At 40.0% G+C, this 18,757-nt stretch overlaps 1 protein-coding gene across 3 annotated transcripts in view; it reads left to right on the top strand.

The window, feature by feature from the left end:
- The window catches only part of WNT7B (Wnt family member 7B), a 116,947-nt gene that overhangs the window by 74,982 nt on the left and 23,208 nt on the right, over nt 1–18,757 (top strand). The gene's annotated exons all lie outside the window — the stretch shown is intronic.

The following is an 18,757-nucleotide window of genomic DNA, read 5'->3' as shown; positions in this document are numbered from 1 at the left end:
AGCTCCAAAAACACAGGTCCCTTCAGCTAGAGCAATAAGAAAATCTCAATTAGCTGTTAGCAATATATTGCCTATGATACACAGCTGACCGTCCAGTAGAGAGCAGTGATGCATAAACATTCTACTCAGATTGTTACAATGTAAAGATAACTCTACAAATTACCCGAAGTGAAAAACGTTTCCCAAGAAAATAACTTGGCATATAGGACCTTGGCCTGACAAACCCTTACAGGGCAGTCAGCATCTTGTGTTACCACTTTCCACCAATTCTATGTGTGATATTATTTCATGGGGGAGGGCGGGATCCTACAAAGTACCTGCCTATCTCTCTGACATTGACATTGTCACTGTCATCTTCAGTTCAGCTCAGGATTCTAGTCAGATGTCTTTCCCTTTCTCTATCCCTCAAGAGCTGCCCTGGCGCCATCAATTGCACAGTTTGTTGTTTAAATGCAAGTTTACTGGTTCGTTGTGTCTGGTTATCACAATGTTGCATTGAATCAATATGCTACAAGAAAGTGTATAGTCCCACACTTCCCTGAAAATACTATAATCACCTTCCTTTTGTGGAGCTGTAACTTATCTACCCTGGGTCAAATTCTGCTTGATTTCATTGATGGTGGTCAGTCACATGGGGGAACCAAGAGTCAAGTTTGGCCTGTAGTGTGGAATCAGTGATTTTTAACACTGTGAAAGAATGACATAACTTTATGAACTGCCCTTATGGGGAGTGAAGGTTTCATATGGTGCTTGGCTTGTCTACGGGGAGTAAGACCTTCCCTCTAACACTAGTGAGGAGTGAATGTCAAAAAGCTGAGGTTTGGTTCAAACAAGTTCTGATTGGAATGTTTATCCAACAATTTGCAAATCCTTTGAGTTTGACACTGGGTTGAAAATCTCATGGGCACAATGGATTATTTCCTAAACTGCTGTAAACCAGCATAACTTCACTGTCTTTCCTGGTACTGATTTATATCAGCTGAAGATCTGACTCAATGTGTTTTGGCATTTCCCCTTCACACAAAAACACAGAAGTGCAGAAAAGTGCAAAAATGAAAACAAATGGGAGGAAAGATTATCTGAACTTTTCTGACCCTCGGGAAAGATTTGGTTGGATTTGAGTTTGGCTAAGGGAAAGCTGGGGTGAAGAGGTGTTGTTATATCTGAACTGGTTCACTCATCCTTTCCAAGTATTTAGCCATTTCATGAAATCTCACTTGTCAGTGTTTCTTTCTACACTTGTACTAAGATATTTCTAAGTTCATCTGAAGGAAGAAGTTTTTCTCTTTTAGTCCCCTTTATGCCTGTAGCAACTTTCTGGTAATGTAAAATGGGGAAAATACAGTTGTAATTTTGTTGGATACTAGCATACCTTTTCAGTTCTCTTGCTGGCATACAAAAAGAAGGGGTCCAGAAAGGGAAAAAGGTTGACAATCCTCACACTAGCAAATCTCCAAGTAATGGGGGTAATTTGAGTTTTTATCCTTAACATTAATTGAAACAGCATGTCATCAAGTCATCTAGTTACCCAGACACTTCCTTCTGCTGCCTACTGGGAAGAAAGAAATGCCCAAACCTCTTCAGGTGCTAGTGGTTTGGGGGTTTTAATGTTTAAGGGGAAGCTTTTATGCTTACCTCACTGACATCTGTTGTCCAATGGTGAAATCACGATGCACTGTTGATAATGATACCGCATGTGACTCCACACCTGTAGAATTTCTTCAGCATTGATTCTATTCTATTTATTAGATTCAGTGCATCCCAACAGGGCTAGCAAGAGACTTGGCAAGGTCTAAATAGGTAAGCAGACCTGAAACACTGAGTGCTGACTATATGAACTCATATTATTACAATCTGAAACTAGGATAGCACTGAATAAGCAAAGTAGACAACTGGGCAAACTTCTCAGCCTTTTTTCCCCCCTGCTCACATAGTCATATTTTGGTCACCCTTTGCCGAGTTAGAGACAGCAGGAGTCAGACTATCCAGTGCCAACATGTGTTTACCTAATTCCTTTCTTCTGGCTGAAGCAGGAAGATCTGGTTGTTGAGCCCTAGCAATCTATTTACTTGTGCTTTGGAACTTAAGCTGGGGTATGAACATCTGATGGTTTTGCAACAAGGGGCTTGAACTAAGAAATTAATGGTAATTAGTGCACATAGGGGCAGCTGCAGAATTCACAAGCCCAACCGATAAAGCCCTGAGTGTACCCAATTTGTTATCAACCCTCCCCACCCTCTGTCATGGCAAGTAGTCAGATGCTGCTTAGTATAGATTTTCTGGAAACATGTACATGCCATGTACAATATACAGCGCGGCACTGAAAGAGATCTGTGTTCATGCTCTCAGGCCTTGATTCGCCAAAGCATTTTAAGTATGTGCTTAACTTTAAGCATGTGAGTAGCCTTGAAGATGTTGGGGAGATGTCATATTCACATGCTCAAATGCTGTGGCTGGACTGGAGCGTCAGCATTTAGTCTTTGATGAAAGTGCTTCTCACCCTATGTAACCTTGCTCCTATTAGCTGAAAACTGAAAAAAGTATGCACCTTAAATCTCAGGTTTTGAACAGCTTTTGGTTTGCCTTTTTGCTTTGTTCTTTGCTAATCACTTTATAAGTTTCTGTTAAGTGCGGCTGAGAACTGCACTTTTTAAATAGCTACTTCCTTTCAAGGGTATCATTAATGATTTTAGGATAATGTGATATGATATGGAGAGATGTGGATGGCTTCTGTAAAGAAAATACATGCCTCTCTAGGCTGCTAGAATTTTTTGTCTTTGTCAACAAAACAGTGGATAAAGAACCACTAGCTGTCATAATTTAAAGTCCTGTATGAAACCTTGTGGCCATGGTTAGAGGGAACCTGGATCAGAAATGGCTGTGACACACAAGAGAGACAGTAGGAATGTATGGTCAATTTTCAACACGTCAGAAAGTTAAAGTTGCATACTAAGACCAATGGTTTTTTACTTAATTATTAATGATCTGGAGAAAGGGGTGAGTGGTGAGGTGGCAACATTTTCAGATGACATTATTTAACCAGGATAAATCTAAATGGACAATATAGTTGGCAAATGCTAACCAGGCCTCCCTGCCCTCATGTGAACAAACAGATGCTTTAAGCCCAGTGCTCACTACTGGGATGGGCTGGGCCAGGGCTCTTTTCCTCCCACCAAGCTGGACAACCAGCCCTGCTCCATCCTGCTCACACTAAGAGTATGTCTGCCTTGCAATCCAAGGAGTGATTGGAGCACATGTAGACACACCTAAACTAGTTTTAATCTGGCTAGCTCAGGTACCAATAGCAGTGAAGCTGCGACAGCATGTATGGCGGCCTGGATTGTACAAGACCACCCTGGACCTGAATAGGTACTCAGGCACATAGCCTGTGCGGAACTGCATTCTGCCACAATTTCATTGCTGTTGGTACCAGAGCTAGCTAGGTTAAAATTAGCTGGGGTTATCTACACATTCTGCAATCACATCTCTGATTGCAGTGTGGACATACCCTGGGGTGAAGGCCTTCAACCCTCTTTTCCTGCCAGTTGGCTCATACTGCAGCTGCTCCTCGTCCATATGTGCACTTTCCAGCTCAGTTGCAGACCAACACAGGTTGGGGTAGAGAAAAGTTTTCCCCCTTGATGGGGGTAGGGTGGGGAGGTAGGTCAGTGGGAAGAAGAAAAGTCACCCCCTCTCTCTACTTGGGGTGAAGGAAAGAGGTAATCAAAGGTGCACCACACTTCAGTTGGGGAAATGGTAGAATAGTAAGTTATCTCCCTTGATTTGAGGTTGGGAATCATGGACATTTATCCCCTGGCAGAACAATGAATGAGAAAGGAAGAGGCACACAAGGATGTACAGCAAAAGAAAGAAGAAAAAATCTGAAAATGGCTTTAAAAGGCTTCAGAGGTGATTTAGGAAATTATAAACTGGTAAGCCTTACATCTGAAGTTGACAAATTAATTGAAATAAAAATTACATACAGAATCACAAAACACCTGGAAATTCATGATAACAGTGTCTAACTTGCAGACTTGCAGACTTTTGTAAAAGGAATATAATCAGAGGTGCAAACAACATCCAAAGCCATGAATTCAAGATTGTAGCTCAAATTCTGGGCAGTCACTAAAGATTTGGTGAAGATGGCTATTTCTTCCCAGATTTTACTGCCAACCACAAGTGGGAGAAAAAGAGTGAACATCTTCTGGAACCTTGCCGGTGCCACCTTTTTAGTGACAGGCAAGAATCCTCTTCTTTATTTCCATTAATGGTTTAGATATCCCTTTTCATATTCATTGTTTGAGAACTTGCAGATGAGTATGACCAAATGCCAGTGAAGATTTACTATGAACAGGGGAGCTATACAAACCTTTTCATTTTAATTATGAATTATATAGCCATTTTCATTGGAAAATTTTTAGACACAAGAGAAAAAATAGCTTAATATCAAAATTATTCTGTTTAAGGATGAACACAGATGCCACATTAGACTTTAGTTAGAGCTATGTAAAACCCAGGAACAAAATGGCCTGATTTTTGGGTCAAAACTTGGGCCATATATGCCAAAATGTACATCAGTTATGTGAATTTTCACCGATCCTGCATGGTTTCAAGCAATTCTTGACTGACTGATATGGAATTTGGTGGTGGTGGGATGATTATGGTTTAACACAAACTCAGACTAAATTTGGCAGTTTTGCTTTGAGATTGCAGGTTCATTTGAAACCAAAACACAAGGTTAAATGGGAGAGGTCTGAAACCACATGACTTATACCTGATGAAAAAGGTCAATACAACCCCTGAAAATTAAACCAGATGAGTTTCACCAAGGTGTGTAAAGGATTCCATGTTGTGCATGTATTTATTTATTTCTATTACTAGAAGCCCCAGCGTGCCAGGTGTTACAAAAAATTATGGCTTGGTACAGAAATTTGTACGCATACTAATTCACATAGGTAATATAACTTTAAATGAGAAACACAGAAATATTGGGCTGGCTCTTTGGGTCGATTTCGCTCACTTCGGGTTGCAGAATTAGGGCTGTTCTAATTTGTGCCCAGCTGCAGAGGCACCCAACAGGTTTTTCCAGCGGTTGAGGATCACTGGCATGCTAGTGCTCTCCAGACATGCCTCTCCTTTGTTCATGCGCCAGCATGATGTGTTCACCAGGGAAGGTCAGAAGCAGTGGCACAGAGCCATCCGTGGAGCCTTAAGATACCTGCGGATTCTACAGTGCAGCTGGCTAGGCTGTTGCTCGTGCAATGCTCTTTTGCACTGATGCATTTCACTGATTTGGAGCCGTATCAGGGCCAGGATCTGGTCCACTGCATTAAGAACATTGTGAAAGGTTTGTACAAAGGAGAAAATGATGAACACGTAACTATCATGTCGAATGATACAAGTGAGGCATTCACATTTGAATGGACCTGTTACTGCAGTTAGGGAGAGATGACAGAGACTCAGTTTGGTAGCAGGAGCAATGGATTTAGCCAGGCAGATACGCTGGAATCAATTAGCAAAGTATAATTGCGTAATTTTTGTATACTTATAGTGGTGAGTTTCTCCAAAGCTATGATCCTCCAAGCGAATATCTCATTCACTTGCACGCCCACTTTAGTTGACCGACCTCCCACTTTGCTCAATATTCTCCCATTGGATCCACATACAAACCTAGCTTTGCTGAATTCTGATTCCCCTTTCCTCCGCCCGCCATGGTCCCAGCAGGGGCTGCATCTGACATCCCTTTGGGCTGCTACCATCCCACCCACTGCTTGAAGAACAATGTTACTATTCACCCCCTACCTCCTGCTATAGATCACCAGCTGGTGGCCAATGAGATTCCTTTTTGTACCAGTCGATTCAGGAATGATTCCGTTAGTTATTTTTACGCAGTAAATTATGCATTGATTGGTATTATTCAGAACTAAGAATGCCTCCTTATTTAAGACACATCCTCAAAAGAAAACCTCCCACAAACCTATCTCAACGGACAGCCTCTTGCCCCATAGGTTAACAAACTCTGGCTCCCTCAGAGCGTTGGTGGCAGGGAGCTCCAGACTTGAAGGCTCATTTCCCACAAGAGTGCATGCAGATAGAGGCAATTTCTCATGTAGCTAGGATCTAAACCATATCAGACTGTAGAGATCATGAACACCACCTGGAAGCAAATCACCACCTGGAAGCAATGTCTGAAGCCAGAGTGAATTGCAAAACTGAGATTTACTATTGTTCTTTGAAAAAAGATGATTCAAGTTAATGCTTTGTGTATTGACCATTCCCTCTGAAACTCTATCTATTGCAGGGTTCATAAATTACTTCTCTTATCAGGGCTAAATCCAGGGCAAAAATGAAGGCTGGAAGATGAAAGTGTCTGTGGAGGGTGAAGCTGACAAGATGTCAGACTTGATCTCCAGATGACCTCTGTGCCAGACCTGGAAAATGATTGGCTTCAGAATTGTTCATCTGACTGTATTTCACATCTCTGAATATCTTTCAAGGAAAAAGCTTTGAGATTTGGGGTGGGAGAAACTAACTCGAATTATTGAGACAGCCACCTGACTGTTTTAAAGAATCAGCAAATTACAGGGCAAGAAACAGGGGAATTTTGTAGGCTTTTTACATCTATTAACTTTTGTGTGGATTTGTGAATTTCTGACATCTTGAAAGGATGCCTGTGAGGTGACGTTAAGCTTTTCTGCAGTGAGTGATTTAAGAAAATAATAATGTCTGCAGAGTTTAGAATCCCCCTCAGCACACACACACTCATCCTCTGCCCTACCTTTAAAAAAGGGAAAGGAAATGCTCTAGCATTTTAAGGACCACAGTAATAAGGGCATGGATTTTATTGCACCAAAATTGACAGGTGAACCGGATCTTGTAAGCTACACGGAAAAAAATGGGCAGAAAGTAATGCAGAATATTGCATATATACAGTAGGCAATTCAGATGACCACCATTATGATGGGAAGGGAGAAAGGGGAAGAAGCTGTGGACTGAAGAGACCAGTAAGGAAAATGGGTACTGTGTGGATTCAATGTGCTTAAATCCACACTGATCTCAGAATAAGTTTAGGTAAAAACTGTTTTGGGTACACTGAGAATGTACCAAAGAGAATGTGGAAAGTGGGTTCAAGATGTGTCAACAAGTGTTGATAGTGTGGAGACATGAATGGCAAGTTATCACACTTGTTGTAGAAGTGCCAAAGCCAGTGAATTATTTTTGGATGCAGGGCATAGATAAGCTTGATAGAATTCTGGATTCAAACCTGCAGATGGGTATGGTGGGAGTTTAACTGACATGTATGTCAAATGTTCATGAAAACTCCTACCATGAGTGTTGCAAGTAGTATTTTCCAAAACCAGAAATCCACTGCCTATCCACACCTATGCATCCTGTACAATGGTCTCAATGCGCTGACCACAATGGAAATCACGTCTTTTCATAAAATTGGAAGATTTCCAATATAAGAAGACAGTCAGCATTTCTAGAAATATATGACAATCACACTTACATTACAGTGCTATCAGTAAATCAATAAAGTAGAGAACCATAAATGAATCCAGACAGTTTGGCTTAATATGATCAAACTTCTACCTTTTTGTTTTCCCTTCCTGGTGTTATTTTTTTCCTCCCTGTTTCCTTTTCCTTTCATGTTCTCATTTTTACTTTCTGATTTACATGGTTTTTTATATATTTAATAAATGTTCATATATCTGATTGTAGGTTTATTATAAGAAAATCTATATGTATTTGTGTTTAAGCTAATAAAAACAATATGGGGAGAAAAAAGGAATGAGACAGCTGGAAACAAATTGGAGGGGAAAAATTAGCAGTAATTAGGTTATTTTTAATGTACTGTAATACGGAGTAGGACAGACAATCAAAAGAAAGAGAAGAATCATCTTTAACATAGAAGTAGGTGCTATCGTGATTTAGGCATCGTCAGTCATTTTGGGACTGGATTGAATCATGAGCTGCAATATTTATCTGGATCTTTTCTTATCTTCAGATGAGTGGGAGTCCAGCCTATTAAAATCCAAGCAAACCATCAGTAAGACACTTGGTCTCAACAATCTGACCTTGACATCTGAATTGGTAACATCAAGTGGCTCCCATACTTCACCCAAGAGGAGAATTCTTAAGCAGTGACATAAATTCTTGATTATACGATATTTGCAAAACTATGATGTTTGAAATAAAAGCATGCAGCGCATATTCATATTTCCACTAGGACTGAATTCACAGCTTGCAGAAAACAACATGGTGCCAGCTTTAATTAAAACTTCAACTTGAGTTAACAGCAGAGAGATACCAGGGGCCATTGTACAAAAAGTGATGTTTACCATGGTGCAATGATTCGTTTAGTTCAATAGAAAATAGCGTAAGTACTATGGCAAATTTAACAGCTGTTGGTGAAAAAAGTCTAGTTTTTAATAGACTCTAGTCTGTATACTACAAGATGCATAATTCTACAACTCTGGCATGATCTTAGTGAGAATGTTTACAGTCTTAATTAGACAGAGTCAAAAAACATTTATAACAGAGACAAAAATAGGCAAATTGGGTTGATTTAACTAGAAGCAGAAATGAAAGCTGGGGTGACGCTCAGTGTCATCATTTTGCAGGAAAAACATAACAGTGTCCTTTGTACCCACTGCAATGTCTTCTACTGATGGCTCCAAAATGCACTTCTTTCCCTAATCAACATTTCTGCTCCAGGAGGAGACACAAAGACAGATGATGAATAAGGATATCAATTGTGTTTGCAATATGTTACTGGGACATATGATTTGAACCGTGTAAAAGCAGGCATCTTCCATAGGACTGTACCTTAGGATCCCTAAAAATAGTAGAAAGCATGTCAGAACAAAGAAGGACTTTCCCACCCGAAAGAGCTGTGAACCCATTGCTTTGTTTTAATTGCTCAAGAAGTAGGACGTAAGTGCAAAGCAGGCCAGCTGCAAACTTCCAGCTCTCTTGTAAGCATAAAGGCTATCCTTACAGTGTAATTTAAGACCACTAAGGGAAGCTAAAGAGTGTGTTGAAGTGAGATTAGTCTGGTTCTTAGGCAATAAGATAAAGGAGAAGGCTATTACTCTTTCTGATATATATTGTCTTTGGGGGGAGCAGACACAAACAATCCATCCTTTTGGGTACAAAAGATTGGGTGTTCTTTCAAGCAAGCAGCCAAACTAGAAGGTACGTAAACTTTAGTAATAAGATACACCACATGGAACTAGTTGTCATTTGAAAGGTTCTAGGACTGAGTAAGGAAAAGCATCCCCTATCTTATGCCACTGAGAAGAGGTATTCTGTCATCATGAGAGTGATAGACTCAGGACTCTCAAATTTTAGATTTTCTTTTTTTTAACGCTAGAAAACAGATGGTTATTTTTAAGCATTTAGTCACACAAATATTATCACAAGAAATTAAAGGTAATTTTCCACGAAGAGACTAAGTGTTCCATATAGGATTTTAAAACCATAAAGGCATCTGTCCAGGTGGAGTATCCAACGGCAGGTGATACTGCCTAGCAGACAGAGGTGAAGATTACTAGATTCTGTTCCTAACTTCGCCACCTAGTCACTCTGTGGCTTTGGGCAAATCACATTCCAAATTTCTGAAGCGTGTCCACTAGTTGTGGGTGATTCAGATTTTAGGTGTTCAACTTGAGACTCATAGCCCCACATTTTCTCACATGCTGAGTACTCACATCTCCAAATGAAGTCTAATGGGAGCTGTGGTGCTCAGCACTTCTGAATATCAGGCCCCCTGACTCTGACGTTGGGTACCCCAAAACTGAGGATTCACAACTTAGTGAACATTTTTGAAAATGTGAGTATAAATCTCTTTGTACTTCAGTTTACCAATCTGTAAGATGACAACCTCAAGGTGTATAGTGAGGCTTGATTAATATTTGTAAAATACTTTGAGATCCATGTGTGAAAACATACTATGGAAATTCACAGTATTATTTTTAAACAATGATTCACTATTAGTAAAGCTTTGGTTGACTTTACTAGAAACTATGCTTATCTGGGCTTCATTCATATCATCTTCTTTTTCTCCATCCTATAATAGAATTTCTCTATAGACCAATCATCTTCTGACCCTTAAAATAAACTTTTATTTTACCTTCCCCGTGCCTTCCTCTGCAATGTCTTTTGGTAAGATACCAATAGCTGTTTAAACTGAAATTCAATAGATTTTGTTTTCAAGGGCCGTGAGTTTGAAGAAAAGTACAAATTGTCTTTAAAGAAAATTGCACTGATGTTCATTAAAACAGTGCGCATTTAGCTCTTTGGCAGAAGCGTTGCTTTAAAAGCAGAGTTCCTGGTTCCAAACACAGTAGTAACTTGTTCATATAATTACTTAATAAACATTGTATGAATTGCAGGTAGCTGGAAAATGGTGAAAGGCAGAGCTGAGCCTTTGGAATATCCATCCCATGGGAAAGTCAAAAATTTAAATATTTGTTTTGCCATCAAACTGAAAAGTTGACATTTTTTGCAGAATGGAAATTCTGAATAATTTTGATTAGAAGATACTGAAACATTTTGTTTTGATATTTTTGATCAAAGCAAAATATTTTGACATTCCTGACATTGAAACGTTTCATTTTGGTCCCTGACTGACCCAAAATATTTTGTATCCAGTCAGTTCAACATTAAATTGCATTTTCCCATTGTTAAGCATTTTCTCATGGAAGTTGTAATTTGGGAGTCTCCCTAGTCAGACTACATCTCAGATGCTGCACACAGAGTCATGTGACTTCCATTATGCTTCACACAGCTCAGTCCGAGGTGATGTAGTGCTCCAGGGAGCCCAGTGCATAGGAGAGATGTCAAAAGGAAATGTGTTATAATAGGGCAATACAGTTTAATGTTTGGTTTGGTGAGAACAATGAGGAAGTCCTAGCACTTAATCATCCTAAGAGAACCACATTTTGCACTTGGCAAAATGAATCCTCTAACCAGAAAAAATGAGAGACTTATCATCGGCTTCAAGCTGTGATTCAAAGGAGGCTGCGTGACATGAAGAATCAGTGGTGACAAGCAAAGGCCATGGAGATCCAGAGCGTCACTGATCAGCATGACACAAGAAGCTTTTTTCAAGCAATGAAAACGATCTACAGGCCAAGCTCAAGCGGCACAACCCTTCTGTGATCTCAGGACAGCGCCACCTTTCCTAAGGACAATGAAGCCCTTAAGTAATGTTGGAAGGAGCATATCGAGACTGTATTGAACTGCGAATCTGAAGTCTCAGCTGTCACCATTGAGTCCATTCCTCAGCATCTGGTAATAAAACCTATCTTTTGAGGAAACTTCTGAGGAAGTTTGGCGTGCCATCATTCAGACTAGAAATAACAAGGCACCAAATCCAGATGGCATCCCCATGGAGGTCCTCAAAGCTGGTGGAAATAGCACTTGTGCAAAAACTTCATCAACTTCTTGTTGGAATTTGGGTTCATGAGGAAATTGCACGAGACCCAAACAGTGCCAATATTGTGACAATTTTTAAGAAAGGGGACAAATCAATGTATGGGAATTACTGAGGCATTGCTCTCCTCTCCATTTCCGGGAAGATCCTTGCTGACACCCTTTTGAACCGTCTCCTCCCTCCCTTTTGCTGAAGACATCCTTCTGAAATCCCAATGTGCTCTCAGACCGTCTCAAGGTACCACAACAAGATATTTGTTGCATGACAGATCCAAGAGAAGTGTAGAGAACACCAGTCATTGTTTACGGCATTTATTGACCTAACTAAGCCTTTGATTCCATCAATCATGAAGCATTACGGAAGGTGCTGTCTAGGTTCGGTTGTCCATTGAAGTTCATTTGCATTCTCAGGCTACTTCATAATGAGATGACTGCCACCATCCTCTATAATGGATTGGAGAAGGACCCATTCACCATCTGTACTGGTGTCAAGCAGGGCTGTGCTATTGCCCCAACCCCCTTTTCCATCTGTCATGCCGTGATCTTGATTTTTATTCATGACTGTCTTTCTACTGGAATTGAGATTGTGTATTGCATGGATGGCCAGCTCTTCAACTTGTGGCATTTTCATTCGAAAACTAAGATCATTAGTGACCTTCAGTATGCTGATGACTTATTCTCACACACACTGAGGCTGACTTGCAATCCACCCTAGATCTTTTCTCAGGTGCCTATCATAGCCCGGGACTTTCCCTCAACCTTGGGAAGACTAAGGTGCTCCACCAGCCTGCCCCAGCACAAGTTACTCTGCTTCTCCCACAAATTGTCATTGGTGGTGAATTCCTGGAAAACGTAGGATCTGTTGTGCTAGCGCATCCTTTGGAAAGTTGCTTCATTGTATCTTTATTGAAAGAGATCTGCAAATGGAAACTAAGATCCTGCTCTACAATGCAGTAGTCATCCCAACTCTTCTTTAGAGGTGTGAGACATGGTGACATGGAATGTTTAGTGTCTGGAATGGTACCAACAGTGGTGTCTTAGGAAGATTCTCCATATCAGATGGGAGGATCATCACGCCAATGCCAGTGTTCTCTCTGCAGCTAATATCACCAGTGTTGAGGTACAGATTATGAAACATCAACTTCGCTGGGCTGGCCATTGTGTGCGGATGGCTGATACTCGCCTTCTGAAGCAAGTTGTCTTTTCTCAACTTAGTCATGGTAAGTGGACTCATGAGGGACAGAGGAAATGCTATAAGGACACCCTGAAAGTATAGCTTAAGAAAGGAGGCATTGACCCCACAAACTGTGAAGAGTTGGCTGGCAATAGATTGTAATGGTGTCACATCATGCATCAAGCCTCAGCCCGTTTCGAATAGAACCGCCTTGCTCAAGAGGCTGAGAAACTACAGAGGAGAAAGGAAAGTGTACAGCATCCTGGCCAGCAGTTGTGCTTTCTCCAAGCAACCACCTGTCACATATGTGGAATAACTTGTAGACCATGGATTGGACTCCTCGGCCATCATAAGTTTCATCAGTGACTTTTCCCCCTGGCAGACATCATCCTCATATTATGGGGTAGCCAACAATAACGACAACAACAGTTTAATGTTGATTTGAAACAAAAATTTTGATTTCCCAGTTATTTCATTTTTTAGACTAGCTTTAGTGGGAGGTCTCTGGAAACAGATCAGTGTCCCATATAGAGTGGCATTAAAGGCAGAGTTGGCAGCATGGTCTATAGTTAAGTTTGCCTGTCACTTCCAGTGTAAGACCCTTTCTTCAATTGGATAAAACTTTGCCAACTTTAACCCTTCAGGATAAAACTTTCCATGCTAAGGTTCTGCCTCAATCTGAATGAGGTAGGGGTCCTGTGGAAAAATAGTATGCAATCATGTAATTAATGCATACACAAAGGGGCTGAATTAAGGTTATGCAAGCAACATTAATTGTGACATTTCCTCACTTTTCAGTGCTTAACTTTGCAACTTTAGTGTAGATTTTGTATGTAATTATACAATATGGTTGAAGGACACAAGTCCTGACTGTCTGACTTACTTCTGATATCATCGTCCTATCAGCCAATGAATTATTTACACCATAACATGAATTTAAATTATTAGTGTAAACAATTTTATATCTATCTATCTATAAATAAAATCATAGACGTACAGAGCTGGAAGGGACCAAATAGTTATCAAGTCCAGCCTCTTGTGCTGAGGCAGGACCAAACAAACCTAGACAGGTGTTTGTCCAATCTGTTCTCCAAAACCTCTAATGATGGAGATTCCACAATCTCCCTTGGAAGCCATTCCAGAACTTAATTACCCTTATAGTTAGAACTTTTTTTCCTAATATCTAACCTAAATCTCCCTTGCTGCAGATTAAACCCATTGCTTCATGTCCTACTTTCAGTGGACATATAGAACAATTTAGCACTGTCCTCTTTATAAAAACCCTTAACATATTTGAAGACTGTTATGTAGTCCCCATCAGTCTTCTTTTCACAAGACTAAATATATCCAGCTTTTTTAACCTTTCTGCATAGGTCACAGTTTCTAAACCTTTTATCATTTTTTTTGCTGTCCACTGGACTCTCTCTAATTTGTCCACATCTTTCCTTAAATGTGGTGCCCAGAATTGGACATAGCATTCCAGAGTTCAGTAGGGTGGGACTGTTACCTCCCATGTCTTACATATAACACTTCTGTTAATACACCCCAAAACATTATTAGCCTTTTTTCCCAACTGAATCATATTGTTGACTCATAGTCAATTTGTGATCCACTATAACCCCCAAATCCTTTCTAGGAGTACTACCATCTAGCCAGTTATTCCCCATGTTGTAGTTTTGCATTTGATTTTTCCTTCCTAAGTGAAGTGCTTCGCTGTTGTCTTTATTATATCTCATCCTGCTGAATTCAGACAAATTCTCCAGTTTTTCAAGGTTGTTTTAAATTCTTATTCTGTCCTCCAAAGTGCTTGCCATCCCTCCCATCTTGGTATCATCTGAAAATTTTATAAGTGTACTCTTCACTCTGTTATCCAAGTCATTAATGAAAATTTTGAATAGTACCAGACCTAGGACTGACCCCTGCAGGACCTCACTAAATACGCTCTCCCAGCTTGACAGCAAACCGTTGATAACTACTCTTAGAATACTCTCTTTCAACCAGTTGTGCACTATCCTTATAGTAATTTCAGCTCAACCACATTTCCCTAGTTCACTTAAGAAAATGTCATGTGGCACTGTGTTAAAAGCCTTACCAAAATCAAGATATATCACATCTACTGCTTCCACCCCATCTACTAGATCAGTTACCCTGTCAAGGAAAGAAATTAGGTTGGTTTGGCATGATTTGTTCTTGACAAATCCATAGTGGCTGTTCCTTAGAATTCTATTATCTTTAGGTGCTTACAAATGGATTGTTTAATAATTTGATCCGGTTTCTTTCCAGGTATCAAAGATAGTCTGACTGGTCTATAATTCCCTGGGTCCTCTTTGTTCACCTTTTTAAAGATAGGTTCTATGTTTGCTCTTCTCCAGTCCTATGTGACCTCGCCTATCCTTGAGGAGCTCCCAAAGATAATTGCTAACAGTTCCAACATTACTTGAGCTAGTTCCTTAAGTACTCCAGTTTGAATTTTATCAGGCCCTGCTGAAATGAATACATCTAACTTATCTAAATATTCTTTAACTTGTTCTTCCCCATTTTGGCTTGCATCTTTCCCCTTGTTCCTAATATAAAATGTTTTGAATATCTGGTCACCAGTAAGCATTTTATTGAGGAATGAAGTAAAATAAACATTAAACACCACAGCCTTCTTGGTGTCATCAATTATTAGCTCTCTTTGCTGCTAAGTAGAGGACTTACACTTTCCTTTGTCTTTCTCTTGATCGTCATGTAATTAAAGAGACTCTTCTTATTGCCTTTTATGTTCTTTGCTAGGTGTAACTCATTTTGTGCCTTAGCCTTTCTGATTTTGTCGCTACATACTTATGCTATTCTTTTGTACTCCTCCTTGGCAATTTGTCCATGTTTACACTTTTTGTAGGATTCCTTTTTGAGTTTCACAACATTAAAGAGCTCCTGGTGGAGCCATATTGGCCTCTTTCCATTCTTCCTATCTTTCCTTTGTATTGGCATTCTTTGTAGATGTACCTCTATCATCATCTCCTTGAGAAACTGCCAGCTGCAAGGTAGGTAAAGATACTATGGAATGAACAACTGAACATCTGTATGCTCACACCATCCCTTGCAGAACAACCATGTCAGCCATCATCATCATATTCACCATCACCTTCCTCCTCATCACCACTGGCCATCAATCTACACCTCCCAAGGGCTACATGTCTCTCTCCCACTGCCCATAAGCTGAGATGCACTTTTTATAATACGTTCCGCTGACACCACTATGTCTGATGCATATTCAGTAGGGGTTTCTCCCCTCTTCTTTATTTGTATTTCCTCACCTTACTAATGTTGGAGTGTCCTTCTCCTATAGGTTAGTATATGAGTGATCTGAACTTATCATCAGATACATCAATTCGTTGCCATGGCCCTCTTGCAGTTAGGTATCTGCAGATGTAACTCATGTACCTATTATTGTTATTATGTAAATCAATTTGTTGGTATGACACTCTTGTGGTTGGATCCATGTTCCTATGGTCAGAAATTCCCCTTAAATACTCTATTTTCAACTCCCCAATACTTGGGGTTTTCTATTGGGCCATTTATCTGTGCCACAGCTCATAAGCCTCAAGCTTTATGCTAACTGTGCTAACTGCTGAAACTAATGTCTTACAAGACACATGCCTGTAGGTTCCTTGCATTACTGTTGATATAATAAAGGCAGAATATAATGAAGGCAAGGCAGCAAATACAATAAAGGCAAGCTAGTCCTATGGGCTACATCTTGAACTCCTATTTTTTTTTATGGAACCTTAACAGTTTGTCAGAGTCTGCTTTTTTGAAGTCCAGTTTGTCTCACGCCTTCCTTTCCTTAGAATCATGAAATCATCATTTCATGATCACTTTCACCCAAATTGCCTTCCACCTTCAGATTCGCTACCAATTCTTCCTTGTTGGTAAGAATCAAGTCTAAAATGGCTGTGCCTCTTGTTACTTCCTCTACTTTGTGAAAGAAAAAGTCCCCAGTACATTTCAAGAACATATTGGAAACTTAGTGTTTTTCTGTATTACTTTTCCAACAGATGTCTGAGTGAAGTCTCCCATTACCAGGTCTTGTGTTTTGGATATTTCTGTTATTTGTTCTACAAATGCCTCATCCATCTTCTTTTCCTGATCTGGTGGTCTATAGTAGACCCCCCTCCCATGACATCTCTTTTTTTGCCCCTTTTATCTTTACCCAGAGATTCTGAACTGGTCTCCTTCTGGACCTCAGAACAAGTGTGTATATTCTTGATATATAATGCAAGACCTTTTCCCTTTTTACCCTGTATAGGTATATCTTCTCTATACCAATATTCCAGTCCTGAGACTTATCCCACCAGGTCTCTATACTTATAGGGATGGGCCTCAACCAAAACCCTAGGGGTGAAATACTGGTCCCAGTGAAGTCAATGAGAGTTGTGAACACCCCTGACTCTTGAGTGGGTTCAGAAAAAAAATGCGGATCTGAATTTCAGTCTGATTACTAGCTCTAAACTTTGGGAGGTGGAATGGCTGAAACATGGATTTAGTTTAATATTTTGCAGTATGTGCACAACTCAAAATAAAAAAATCTCCAACAATATTAAATTTCAGAAATACATATTCACAGAGTCTCATGATAACTGATGTTATTGTAAGAAAAAACATTTATGGTAAAATAAAAAGTAATGCAGGTAAATAATTAATATGTTAATAAATTAAAATCCATGCATATTTAGGGGTACTACTGATATTACATATTGGTTAAGCTTTACTTTTGTGGTTTCTAGGTTTGCAAAATCTCTTCTCTTCTGGGAAATAACTTTTAGTCACTCACAAATGCAGGGCCATCTTGAGGATTTGGGGATGGGTAAGTAAGAGAATTCCTAGGGACAGAACCCCAAAGAAATTTTAGGTAAAAGCTGTGTTTGAATGGGCAGGTTCCCTTTAGAAAACTATTTGCACCCCAGAAAATCAACAGGTACACACAGAGAAAGGAGGAGGAATCTTGTATTCATACAAGAAATGCAGACTGGCTCTGAAATCAATTAATAATTCAAAAGAAAGTGCCCTCAGGTTTAAAAGCTTTGTGCAATATGAATACAAACTCAGGAACAAATTTTACCCATGTGCAATATTTCATTGCTACTCCTCTGCCTTGCTATTACAGCAGAAACCCTACCTTCATCCGTCTGAACCTCCATCCCATTCAGGGGAGTTTTCCATGCCAGGTTGTGTTTGACAGGGTCAGCATTATCTTGTGGGTTCTGAGGGGAATGATGTCACAGAGAATGGCAATCCTGCTTCGACCGCAAAATTAAGGGGTTTCAAACCACTGAGGGAGAAAAAGTGGTGAGTTCTAAAACTCTCCCCCACCTTCTGTTTTTAATGTCCATTTTTACTTCAACCCATGAGGTTTTGCCACCTCTCCATGTGCTGTTCAAGGGGATGATTTCGCTCTCAAATAAGGTTGTGCATACACACTCCTTATGCTAAACATAGAAGTTTTCCCTCAATTAATGTTCTTGTCACCTGTAGTAGGCATGCACCGTTAGAGACCCCAAAATCTCAAGTAACGAAATCTTAAACTAGAAGGCTTTGTGACAAAGCATTAAATGCCACAACTGTGTAGTTAACTCCAGATTAAAAATAGCAAAACAACCCACCACTGATACCCGAGCATTTAAAAGCAATTGGGAGTTCAAAATTAGTACCAGACTGAGCTCCTCTTTGGCAAGGGGCTGACATACACACTAACTGAAAGGTTAGCCACAGAACCCACCAATCCATAAAGTTGCATCCCCCTGCTACTCAGTCTGAGTTGCAATCTAAATTAAATGTATTCGAAACATGAATTTGTCCATCACTCTACACCGTTACATTGGATGTTGAGAATGTTTTCCATCTTTACAATGGAAGCCTTTACGCTGTTAAAACTTTGGGTGACTTGGTTTTGTGTGCGAGACAGTGAGCAAGAGGAGATTTCAGTAGTGGTGAATGGCTGTGGGACATTCAACAAATGGCAGTGTTCAATACAGGGCATTTGTGGAGGGGTATTTTGTAAGGGATTTGGTTCAGGGCGCTAACAGATGGGTAACTGGCAGGGAGTATTTAAGATCAGCACATTTGTAGGGGATAGCATCGATAGGGAAGTCAGTATTATGG

The sequence above is a fragment of the Emydura macquarii genome, unplaced genomic scaffold (genome assembly GCF_026122565.2).
Source record: "Emydura macquarii macquarii isolate MOO-44397 ecotype Brisbane River unplaced genomic scaffold, CSIRO-AGI_Emac_v2 contig_3122, whole genome shotgun sequence".
NCBI classification, from domain to species: domain Eukaryota; kingdom Metazoa; phylum Chordata; order Testudines; family Chelidae; genus Emydura; species Emydura macquarii.
This window is presented reverse-complemented; position numbering and strand designations above follow the sequence as displayed.